The sequence below is a fragment of the Diadema antillarum genome, unplaced genomic scaffold (genome assembly GCF_040938485.1).
Source record: "Diadema antillarum isolate AM-2024a unplaced genomic scaffold, OU_Dant_1.0 seq00000193_RagTag, whole genome shotgun sequence".
Classification (NCBI taxonomy): domain Eukaryota; kingdom Metazoa; phylum Echinodermata; class Echinoidea; order Diadematoida; family Diadematidae; genus Diadema; species Diadema antillarum.
The window spans coordinates 236,128-248,939 of NW_027271256.1; positions in this window are offsets into that span (position 1 = coordinate 236,128).

Genomic DNA, 12,812 nt, shown 5'->3' on the forward strand with positions numbered 1-12,812 from the left:
TGAACTAGAAACACTCCAAATGGATGATACCGAGAGGATATGTTGCAGGACGTGAGTCACATAGACTGAAGAATTGAAAGTGCAGTGTGTGTTTGTGTAGTCCCACGTGGAGAAAAATAAGTTGGTGCATTGTGGAGAAAATTTATGGCATATACAGCGGTTGAATGTGATGAACCCGAGACAGCCTTAACCCATATCATGCCAGACCGTCTTGTTCTGCATATGATTTGATGTGTGCTAATCATAGATACAAGTCATTTTAGAATGGGTAGAGTTAAACCAAACATTAGGGACTTTTCGATTGTGTGGACATGGACGTCTATCTCGTATTAGAGCGGTTCCATATTGCTGCAGTCTACTCGTTACCTCCGAGGTGTTATCACCCATTTTGATTTTCAGTGCATACTGGTCACGACGTACTGCTATGACGTCATGACTCCCGTCCCCTCCCGCATGCTGGTTATCAGTGTGCCGAGCGATGACGTCATTCATGTCATGAATCTAGGAGGATGTGAAATCCTTGGAAAATGTGTTCTCGATTCTGGAGTTCGATCTGCTGGAGAACCTGGAGCATGGGCAGTTCCTTTATTAAATGACGTCATTACCTTGCCGTCCACGTCCAGGACGTAAAATCAAAAAGTCCCTATTGCTTCTCTCATAGCTGACGCACCGAAGCTCTACTTGGATCACAAATTTTGACCACGGGAGAAGATTTCACGAGAGCGTTGTCGTCGAGCACAGGTGACTAACATTGTCAAGGAGATGACATTCATACCAACTAGTGGTGTCTGTTGTGATATCAGGTGGATAGCCAAATTAAGGTTTTTCTGTGGTGTTCCTATAATAGAGCAGTATATCGTCGCTAGGGCGACAAGACCTTGTATCTACAAAATGTCAAATGTTCAGGAGAGCCAAAAAACATGGCGGCCAAAGCACTAGAGCGAATGGGATAGCCTTTCGTTTGACATGCTGTGGTGGCTTCATTTTTGGAGTAAGACAGTTGGGATTTGGACAGGACATCACTTAACCCATTATTTGACTATTAATACAAAAAAGTCATTTTCACCAAAATTGCAGATACAAGGTCTTATCACCCCAGCGATGACATGTAGATTGTAAGTTTAGGTCCACATTTGTAAACCAAATCAAATATCCGCATGTACTGTAGAGCGCCATGAGACATTTCTATCATGAATAACCTTTTACTACCCATCAACTTAAATTTGCATTGTCAAAACCCTCTCCTCAGTGAAGGAAGTCCTGTGAAACCCGAAATTTTTCACGTGCATGGAACTTTCGTGAATTTCTGGAGGAGCCAAATTTCACGAAAGTAAAATACGCACAAAAGTTTTTGCATCACAATACACTGAATACCAATGGAAATTCACTAAAGTTTTATGCTGCAAAAAAAGCTGTCGGCTCCAATTAGCAAAAGTTTTCTGCTGTGAATGTATCATGTTTTAGTTAAATTTTTACGCCAGTACTGAAGATGAAATAAAAAAGTTAATAAAGGAATAAAAATAAACTTGCAATGTAGGGATGATTCAGATGATTACATGTATGTGAACCACGGCAAAGAAATGGATGTGTTTTCACATCCACACCCCTCTCCCCCCCTCCCCACCTCCTGCACACACACACATACACACACCCCTGCGCAAGCACACTGACAGTGTGGGTGGTTGCAGAGTCTTAAGGTGCTATTAAAAGAGGAAGGTGAATGTTACCTCTACCATCAAAGAGAGTGCAGTGTTTAACAATTGATGCCAAAAAAACTAGCACACTTCTCCTTTCTTCATGTTTCGTTGATTTTTGTAGAAATGGTGATGGTACAGTAGGATAGGGACAGACATCTCATACTTCAGTTATTGTCAACAGATGATTTTAGATTACTATGTTTCGTTTGTTTCAGTTTGCTGGATTTTTCTTTTACTCTGTGCAAAGACAGTAAAATTGTGTCTCATTCATTTAACCCTTTATCTGCTTTGAGTACCATTTCTCACACACAGCCCCATAGCAGGGCTCGACACTAACGGTGGCCCGGTGGCCCGGGGCCACCAAAATATGAAAGTCGGGCCACCAAATTTCAAAAAAGGGCAAATTTGGTGGCCCGCCTCGGGCCACCAAAATTTTTTGAAAAGTATGTCAATAAATTTGTAACTTTTTGCGACGGAAATTAGCAGTTAAATTTGTTTAAAGGATGGATAAAAAGGACTGAATGAGTGCCTGAGAGTGAGTGTTGCAAGTTTGTTGAAGTATATTTATGAGTACATAATTATGTCCAACTTCTAATTCTTACTATCATAAAACTGAAATATTTGACTCATTAATAAAAAGGACTTTTAATGTTTTTTATTGTTTTTTTTCGGGACCCCAAATTTTTCTCTTGGGCCATCAAAAATTTGAAATTTAGGATTTTGGTGGCCCCATCGGGCCACCAAACAAAAAAGTTAGTGTCGAGCCATGCCCATAGTGTTATACACACTGCCCAGAGTCCCTGGCACAGACAGGGTTAATACCAATGAGTCAGTTTAGGAGAGCTGCCAAGTCTCCAAGATTTTCTGCAAGAGGTTTCCTGAAATATTAAGACATCTTTTCATGTGTTGACAAAGTGACACAAAATGCTCCCCCAATTTGGGGAATATTTGCCCATTGAGATACCATGTAACACACATTTCCCTGATTGCTCTGTGGAAGCCTCCCAGATTTTAATGTTGGACTATTCGTAGCCCTACTGTAGGTATCACAGAGTCAGAAACATTGTATGTTGTATGTCGATGTCTCTCGACACCATCGGGTTTTTTTTTTTCCAGGTTCTTTAGTTTCTCAGCAAAAAGCAAGGTGTGGTGTCTCTTGTGAATGCTACATGTGTACAATGTATTTCTAAAACACTCACTATCATCAGGGATGAGGTTACCTCCTTCGTGTCATTGTTTTTATGTGTGGAACAGTTTGCCACGATCAGCGGTAAACATGTATGAGTAGCCATACGATCAAAAATTTATATTCTCTGGAATGTAAATAGCCATTTGCAAAATCAGATGTGTCTGTGCTCAGATGAAGAATGTCAAGAATTACATCATATATATGAAATAAAACTTATTAGAAAGAGAGAAAGAAAAAAAAAACAACTTGCACTTCAAGTGCCCCTCAGTGGGAACACTACACCCACATAAAGTAGTTACCTGATATGATGATGGAGTTGACAATGTTGACGCTGTGTAGGTTGTTTACAACAATATTTTTGTACACTTTGCCTACAACATGAACTGGATGAAAAGAGTTGTTGTTTTATGTGTAACAAAATGATATGGTATTTTGTAAAGCGAGGATACATAAAGATAGTAAATATTTGTTACATAGAAGTCAATATTTTAGGATGAATTCATGCCACTGTATCAATATTTTGAGGAACAGTATTTTGATACAAGATCGTTATGTATTAGTGCCTGTTTAATGTTTTTCAAATTTTACTTCTAACATCAAGTTATGTTTAGCTGCCAGAGCTTTGCAAAATCTCAGCTATTGTTTCTCATTACAGCCTTCAGGGGAATAAAATTCACTGTATATTGCCTGATAGTGGACCATATTGCATGATTTTGGTGCAAGCACACTATGGTTGAATGAGGGCAATATTTTTGGTGTTTTCCCCTGCAGAACAAGAGTGAACAATTAATCACTATCCTTTCTCACAAGAGGCTTGAAACCAAGTACACTGGCATGGGGCCATGTGGGTGATTTCATGCTGGCCCATGTGTGGCCTTTGATCAAGGCACTTAGTGTGAATTTCTCCATGCTGAACACCAAATTTACTTTTCTAGTGATTAAGCTTCATAATACTTTGGGTGAGAATGATATGGGCACTATTGAGGCATTGTGTTCGAGGCACCTTAACGCCTTTCTCATTCTCAACCGACAAATAGCTTTCTTTACCACTGGCAACTACTGACTGTACATACACTGTATGGCATGGTATGTTGCTGGATTTGCCTTGATCAAGGACTAGTAACCCATGACATATGAAGAGGGGAAAGTGAGGGCAATATTCTGTGGATTGTGTCTTTCTTGTTTGCTCTTGTTGTTTGTTCGAATATTTTTTTTTCAGGATTCTTCTTTTTGTCACACAATGAGCTGGTGGTTACGTCACACTCATAATTTGACGAGAAAGGTCATTTTCTTTTCTCACCAGGAAGGTTACTGTTGACCACTTGATGTAGCGCCAGAAATAATGTATCACTTGCAGTACCATTTGGGTCATTTGTGTTTTAAGTGAACTTTTATGCACAAAGTGGACGTGGTTGGTGTTAGAATAGTTTTGTTTAAGCTATCTTACTATTGTCAGTTTTCTCTGAAAACCATAGAGCTGTATGGTGTGTGATTAATCGCAAACAGGGCAAGTCACCAGGTTATGAATGCTGTGGTTGTCGAAATTGTGAGAGGTAACAAATGCTGTTGAGAGTCTTGTTTTGCATTTAATATCTTTTGAATATAGTGATGTCAGTAGTTAGTTGTGTGTGGGATCTATTGTCATTAGTCCCACATACAGTGAATTGTGTTGGATGTATGTGGGATCTATTGTCATTAGTCCCACATACAGTGAATTGTGTTGCATGTAAGTACAGCTGCCTGCTCATGCTGCAGTAGTCATTTAATTGTATCAATGTGCACCACAAATCCCAGCACTTCCTTGTTCATCATAACCACCAGGCAAGCTTTACCAGAAGGCATCAACAGGAATGACTGCCAAGGCATGTGTATTGCCAGAAATATTTTGCATCATGTCAAAATTTAAACCATGATCAAAGCACAAACCCTTCGAAGCTCTCGCTGTGAGGTCTTCATACATGTATGTGACTGTGCATCACAAAACCAATGAAAAGTCGCACGCACTGATTTTTTTGTGAGCACTGAAAACAGGTGAAATGGGTCAAACTAGCCAATCTTGAGTTTTTCATAATTTCTGAAATATCAAGTCTTCTACATTATGCTAAAGCATAAAACGAACAGAAAATTGTGTTTAAGCCATTTCTCTCAAATACTTTTTTTTTTTTTTTTTTTGGTAGCGTAGTGTTATTAGGTGTTTCATAGAGTCCCATTTTCATTTCTTACAAACCTTGTACATACTCTAATTCACTTTCAACTCACACCTAACTTGTGAAAGGATGATATACTGCTTTGCAAGTTGGCAGTTCTCATGGACAGAATGTACATGTTAATAAACCATCATGATTAATTTCAGCTTAATCTGATAACCCCTTCATTGTTGTTGCCCTGATGGTTTACATCTTGTTTTTCTTTCTTTCTTTTTTTTGCTCCATTCATAGCACAGCTAGCATGGCTTGGTAAAGATTAAGCGCCTGAATAGACACTGTACTTCAGAACCTCTTTTCTCAGTTCACACTTTTCCAGATTATGTGCTTTCTTTCCAATATTAAGATACGTTTAGAGGAGAGTCAATTTAAATTGAGTTATACATCATTTTAAAGCTTTAAGTCTGCTCTCTCAGAATATGGTCTTAACTAAAAATCCATGTCTGGCAACTTTTTGTAGGTGTGATGCAGGGTCACATATAGAAACACTTCCCTAGTTTATCAAGTGACCCTAGTTTGTACGGTAATCCAGCAGTAGATTGTTCCTTCAGTTGCATAATCAGGTCATTCTTCACTAAGTGCATCATTACATTTTTTTTAAGTTTCTTTTGTTTTATGATTTGTTTATTAATCTTTATGCATTCAGGGATGTACTAGTAGGCTTGCATACAGTATCTTGGTAGTCGTCATGCCTTCACTGCAGAATGTGTAGAGAAGTATGAATCTCATCGGTCACCAAACAGTCAATATTCATCAGTCACCAAGCAGTGAAACAAGGCATTAACCATTCATGTTTGCTTGCACATCGTTACTATAGCTACAAGATGACTTGGAGGCGGTCCTGAGAACGTTCCCTAATTATCCCAGCACTCCATCTATTGAGACTCCTACATATGCCCCGCCCCCTCCACGTGCTGCTCCACCTTCTACAGCTCCCAGGCCAAGAAAGGTTGACCAATCACAGCATCCCATTTGTAGCCTGTTGAATTATTCATGAGTGGACTTGCAAGTCACTGACTGTCCTGACCAATCACAGCATCCTGTTTGTAGCCTGTTGAATTATTCTTCTGACTCACTTTCCTCTGTAGTTTTGCTAATACAATGTATTTTTCTCATTGTTTATCCAACCTCCAAAACAGCCACAGGTTCTCCTATTGCTGTCAGTGTCCTGATAATTATAATGTGTACAATTTCTATAGCACCATTTTCCATTCTGATTGAATGCTCAAGGCACTTTACTCCAAAGCAAAAAGACTGAAAATACATTAAAAAGAAGGAGATGAAAAAAAGACATGACTGTCTTCAAAAGGCACTGTTAAACAAATAGGATTTTAGGTTACTCCTAAAAGACGTGATGGAGCTTGAGTCTTTCAGCTCACGTGGAAGTGAATTCCAAAGTGTGGTCCAGTGTGAGTGAAAACTCGTTCCCCCCAAGATTTCCTAGAAAGTGGAATATGTAAGAGACCAGAAGCTGAGGATCAAAGAGTTCATGTAGGTTGGTATTGACGAAACAAACACACCTTGTAATCAGGAGCCGTTCCCTCAATAACATGATAAACCAGAAGAAGTATCTTAAACCTAATACTCTCTGGATGATATTAGTTAACAAAACAAATATTTTGAAGAATAGATGATGTATTGGGGGTTACTGAATTAGCAGATCTTTATTGTTGTTTGTTTATTTGTTTGTTTGTTTGTTTGTTTGTTGTTTTTTCAAGTAGGCCTACAAGGCTCGTTTAGAATGCCTTTTTGCATTGTCAGTCATATTCATCCGTGCATTATAAGGACAATCTTGAGTCTATTACTTTGAACATTGAGTATTCTGTGGCATGGAGAGTTTAATTAATTCAATGCTAGGCTGAAATATTCAGGACTCTGCCAAACTAACTACACACAGATTTGCTTGATTTTGCACAAAAATGAGAAAGAAAGAAAGAAAGTTCACTGAAATTGGCCAAACCAAGCAAAAATAAAAGTAAAAACAATCAAACATGCCTAGACTTTTGTCTTCATGGTAAAGTCCTGCTCTGAGGTTATTATGATAATTAATCAATTTCATCATGATTATCAGTGCCGATATTACATTGTGGGTATGTTATCAAAGCTGACAAACTCATGCATTGTTACAATTTGGCTATCATGATTTATATTTGACAAAACTTGGCTCTTTGAAAAGCACAAAATCAATGCAACGATGAGATCAGTGGGCTTTTTTTCAAAGCCCGACTGTCCTCAGGGCCGGCGCAGTGTTTTCAAAAGTGTGGGGGCCCACTTCCGGGTTTCATGAGCTAACAAGCAAAAAAACAAAACGAATTAAAACAAAGGTCCTCAGCTCATCTCTCCCCGTCCACTTCCGGGTTTCTTCAGTTGACAAGCAAACAAAAAAACAAAAACAAAAAAACAGTCCTCAGCTCATTCTCTCCCCTCCCATTTCCGGGTGTTATAAAAAAAAGGTCTTCAGAGAAAACACATAACCTTACTGCCGCCATACTTCAAGATTTCTATCTATTTCTATTTTAGTGCCACTTACGTACTTCCGGGTTGAAAAAAGTGTGGGGGCCCAAAGTGATGACACCTTATGTATTCCTTTGTATGGTGCACAAAAAGTGTGGGGGCCCGAGCCCCCACGGCCCCCACGGCTGCGCCGGCCCTGGTCCTAGGTTTGGTTTGGTGCATGTTGAGCCTGTAATGGAAGAGTTGCTATCCCTTGTAGTGTCAAAGAATTAGATAACTGAAATAAACTGAGCTGAAAAGGCATGGAACTCTGAGATCCTTATTAAACCAATGTAACTTACAACATTCTTCAACATTATTTAAATATTTGTGTTTCTAAGTGGTTGTAATTTCTCTCTGTAAGAGTTGGAAACTGTGTGTGACTGTGCTATCAGAGGTCAAAGGTCATTGCCTTTCAAAACTTTATCTGAACTGTCTGAAAGAATGTGTCATTGTATTCCCCTTTTTATAGAGTAAAACTGGTGACTGACATAGCAATCCCACTGCATGTTAAAAGTTGGCTGTTATAGGTAGAATGAAGTTAGTCATAATTTAAAATACCGGTATAGAAATAGAAATAGAAATTTCAGTGCAATTGGACGTGAAATAAGGATGTTATAGAATTTCTTAATTCATGTTGTTTTCCAATTCATGACACATGTCAAAACATGTCAACATATGCAAATTATATAAAGCGATGATGTGTCCTAACTTTTTTAACTCTTGCAGTGTTGTTACATATGAAGAGTTTGTTCGCAAAAACCGATAAGTCCAGTTTTGAAGATTTTGAAGTACGGTCTCTGTCATTCAGTACAAAATAATACCTGATATATTGGTCACGACATATAAAGGTACATTTTTGAAGTTATTGTCAAAAGAAGCAAACATTTTCTTATTATTCTCTTTATTTTTGTTGACCTTTAATCCCAAATATCTCCATTTGGCAAATATGGACATTGCTTTTTGCGAACAAACTCTTCATATATATGCAACACAAAACTCATATTTTCATCAGCTCTTGTTTGAGGTTCCCCATGCAAACCAGTGTAACTGAGAAAATAACAGTGTCGTTCTGCATATATAGTTAGGGAATGATATTAAAAACATTCTCCTCCTGTAGGAGGCTCTGGTGTGGTTGGCAGTTTGTTCTCCAATTTTGAAATTTCTCAGATTGTCAGCAATTGAACAAACAAAACAGGAACCACATCAAAAGATTTTCTCTTTATGTGACATAATCCTTCAAAATACGTATATTTTCCCTCTCTATTTTGTATTGTGTGGTGAAAGAATTGACAATGTGCCTTGCTCTCTAGAATTGCACCCATGCTGCATTTCACGACAGTACACAAGTTCTATGTGTCTTGGTTTAGTGAGACTTCTATTGGTAATCAGGTACACGTAGTACAGCTGCACAGTCTATTTTCTATACAATGAATGTGTATATCATGAAGTATGTGATGGATGTCTTACAAAGCTATTGTATGTTATATTTAGCTGTCTGTATTTCTTTTTCTGTCATCAATGTGCTTGTAGAGTACTACCTGTACTTTAGGAGAAGTTTACTGCTGCCTGTTGACTGTGTAATATACATGTAGTTACTGTAATATCAGGTACAACATAATTGTATGCTATTCCTTGTCTTGTTTTATGTATTTTATCTTATTCTATTTATTTATTCTTTTTTTTTTGGGGGGGGGGGGGCGCTGGACAGATGTGTAGTGGCTCGGCGTGGTCGTTGCAGTTTACTGCTGACAGATTAAAAAAAATACTGTCATATACACGTATTGTTGACCTGTTGTCTCCAGTCAGTGTAACAAGACTGATGACGATTTGTCAGAACGCAGATGGCGCTCGAATCGTCTTGCGGCAAAGTGTTTTCAATGCACACGAGAGCAATGTGTATAGGCATGTAGCGATCTCTGGCTAAGTTTTGAGCAAGTTTGGGCAAATAATATTGTATTTTCACGTCGCTTTCTAGTACTCTATGTGTGTTTATTGCTTTCCCCTTTGACTTTGTATCCGTTCGGAATATACTACCCTAAATATATCCATATATAGAGAGTTGATCTCCCTTGTTTTAAGGTGATGAACACGTTACCTTCTTATCCTTGCAGTACTACAGTGCACTCCCGTTATAACGAATACGGTCATAACGAAATTCCGGTTACAACAAAGTAAATATTCAGAGCCCAGCATTATATACTCTGTATCTTTTATTGTTAATTTATTCGGTTATAACGGAATTTCGATATATATAGAAAGAAAACTGCCGGTCCAGAGGACTTCATTATAACGGAGTCGACTGTACAGGGTTGAAAATCCAAGTACTAAGAATGAACTTTTCTCCTTACGGTACTCATTTCTTACGTCCTCAGAAAAGTGTATTTATTATCATGTATTCAATGAATCCTTTGTTGTCATAAAATCCACTTGTCCTGTACATGGACGTTTTAATAATGTTCCCAATTTCTGTATTGGCAATGTATCCGTGTATTATGCATCACTTCTCAATTATATTTATGCATTGTGGATTTCTTTATGAAGAAACATTACTGCATTCTTTAAAGGTTATGGAGCATCAATTAAAGAAAACAAATGTGACAGAGTTGTTTCTTTATTCATAAAGGATGCGGCCTGTTGATAACATTAGCTTGAGTTGATGGTCGAAAGTCGGGAATGTTTTTCTGTACTTTGAAAAATTGTCAGATGAAATGGAAAGAAGGAGCAGACATTTGCTGTTGCGTAACAGTGACATGCTTACACTGGTTGTTTTAACCATATCTTTCACGCAGCAATGGAGGTGTTTTTGGCTCGGAAGCTGATGAAACTGATTGTCATTCCTGAGGTCCCTTGATTATCAAGGTACCTTCCCCTCATTTCCTGTAGTCCTTGGAAGGGGACTTTGTTTCAATCCCACATGCCGTGGGGAAGCACGGCGCCTGACTCTCTCAACGGCCATGTAGAACAAATTACTCTGCTTAATACTGAAGGGCCGAAAAATAATAGAAATGGAGATGAATGAAGTTTCCTGGCTCATTTCAGTCAAGTGTCAGTGTTCAAATTCAAGTCGAGCGTGATTATTATGTTTCTCCCTTTCAATGATCATTATTGTAATTCAAGTTCTGTTACTGTATATCCAATGAGTGCAGTGTTTCGTTATAATCGATTCCCCTTATCTTTCTCTGCTCCCTGAAATATCATAAACAATTGTAAACAATCGTTGATTTTGTGGCATTGTATTGGCCATTTACATCAGCATAAATTATTGTCAAAGCATGCGCCGTTGTTGTTTGTGTAGTTTGTGTTTATTGTATCATTTTTCGTTGCAATGGCGTTACACGCCGCTTAAAAAAAACCAATGTCTATTTCTTGCTGCTTGTAAAATTGTTACATCGTTTTCAGGCGGTCGTTCATATTAGAAAAAGATAGAAGATGCTCGTAGCTCATCCTTTTTTATCTCATTCGTTGCCTTGGAGTGGTTACTAGATCCACAGATGACCGTGTTTATGAGGAAGAAATTCCATTATGACATCACAATACCTGCCTTATTGAGGGAGGCGTCGACAATAAAAGACTAGTATTGGACACAAAAAAACTTCCCGCGTCATTTTACTGTAGCATGTGAATTGGATGTCATTACACTTTTTTAATTGTCTGGTGTGGTACGTGTGTAAGTCCGTGGTGTGTTTGTGTGTGTGTGTGTTTGTGTGTGTGTGTGTGTGTGTGTGTGTGCGCGCGCGCGCGCGTGTGTGTGTATGTAGGCCTACATACATACAACAGTACGTAGGTCCTACGTCACGTAGGCTTATTACGCGAACTGAACGTGCGGGGTTCCATCTAATGCACTGCCCAATACAAGTACTCTTAAGTCAAAACTCTTGAACTTTCTTATGAGCAGAATTCCGAACGAGTTTGAAGGTATTCGGAGAAGAAAGAGCTATAATTAAAAGGCAGAGCAGTGAAAATTTGCGCACAGTTAAATCGAAATCAAGGAAATTATGAAATTATGAAGCTTCGCTACATTTTTTATTGTTGACCAAGATCTGACGAGAATTAAATTTTCTCCATATGAAATAGAAAAATAATGATATTCTAGGATGGAGTACTTCAAAATAACCATCAATGATATATATTAGCGTTTTGAGTTGATCACAATATTGCGTTTGAGCAACAATAGCAAAAAAAAAAACAAAAACCAAACCAACAAAAAAAAAACAAGATTTTGTGGGAAAAAGCGCGACTTTACAATATCCCTAATTTTCATCCGATTTTGAAAAAAAGTATTATACACGGGTGAATGTGCTTACATAGGCCTAACTTTACTGTAATTCATACTATCTTATTTCAACAAGTCAGGGAGTCAACTTCAAGGACAGCCTAAAAATGTATTTGCTTCACCCTGAGCACGATGAATGATAACATTCTCCCTTTGAAAAAATGCCTTATATAACCACTTTCTTATTTTTTATTTATCTTTTTCCAAGTTGTACGTGATGAAGTGCCTTGATAATTTATTCAAACTGTGCATGTATCATAACGCTGTACATAGAAACCTATTTCAAGAACTTGTAGTACAACTATTATTACAATGAAATCCTAATGAATCATTATGCGCTTTTGAATGTTTCACACATAAACGGCGTTGAATAAATTGTATTTCATCATCAATGTTATCACTATTATCATAATGTCGTCCTGGTACAGAGATTCTGCGAGTCAAACAGTTGGTGATGACGTAATAATGTCCAGCTCAAATCACTTGGTGACGTCGTGATGTCTAATACAATGTAGTAGACCATTGATGACGCAACAAATGCGGGTATCGCGTTTACTTCAAAATACGCGCTGCGTGCGCGCGCGTAGCAACTCAGCAGTGCGATGTTTTTAGTAGCCATACCGCATGCATGCTATGCTAGCGTTACATGCATGCTCCTCCGTACCGTTTGTAGAACTAGCGCATATTACGCATGCACATTGTACAACACAACAGTACTTTCATAAAATTAGTGCATAGTGGCCATGCCAGCTAGCTGCGCTGCCCTCCCGCCCGTTGAGCTCAAGTAACCGCAAGTTACCGGACAACACCTGCGGAGTGCTGAAAAATACAAACAAAATTTAAGACTTCGGACGTGTGCATGCCTGTCTGCTAGACGTTATTGGCCTCTTTCTCTAATTACAAGTCGACACTGACGGACCATTAAGTAAACCAGGCATAACAATCTACTCATC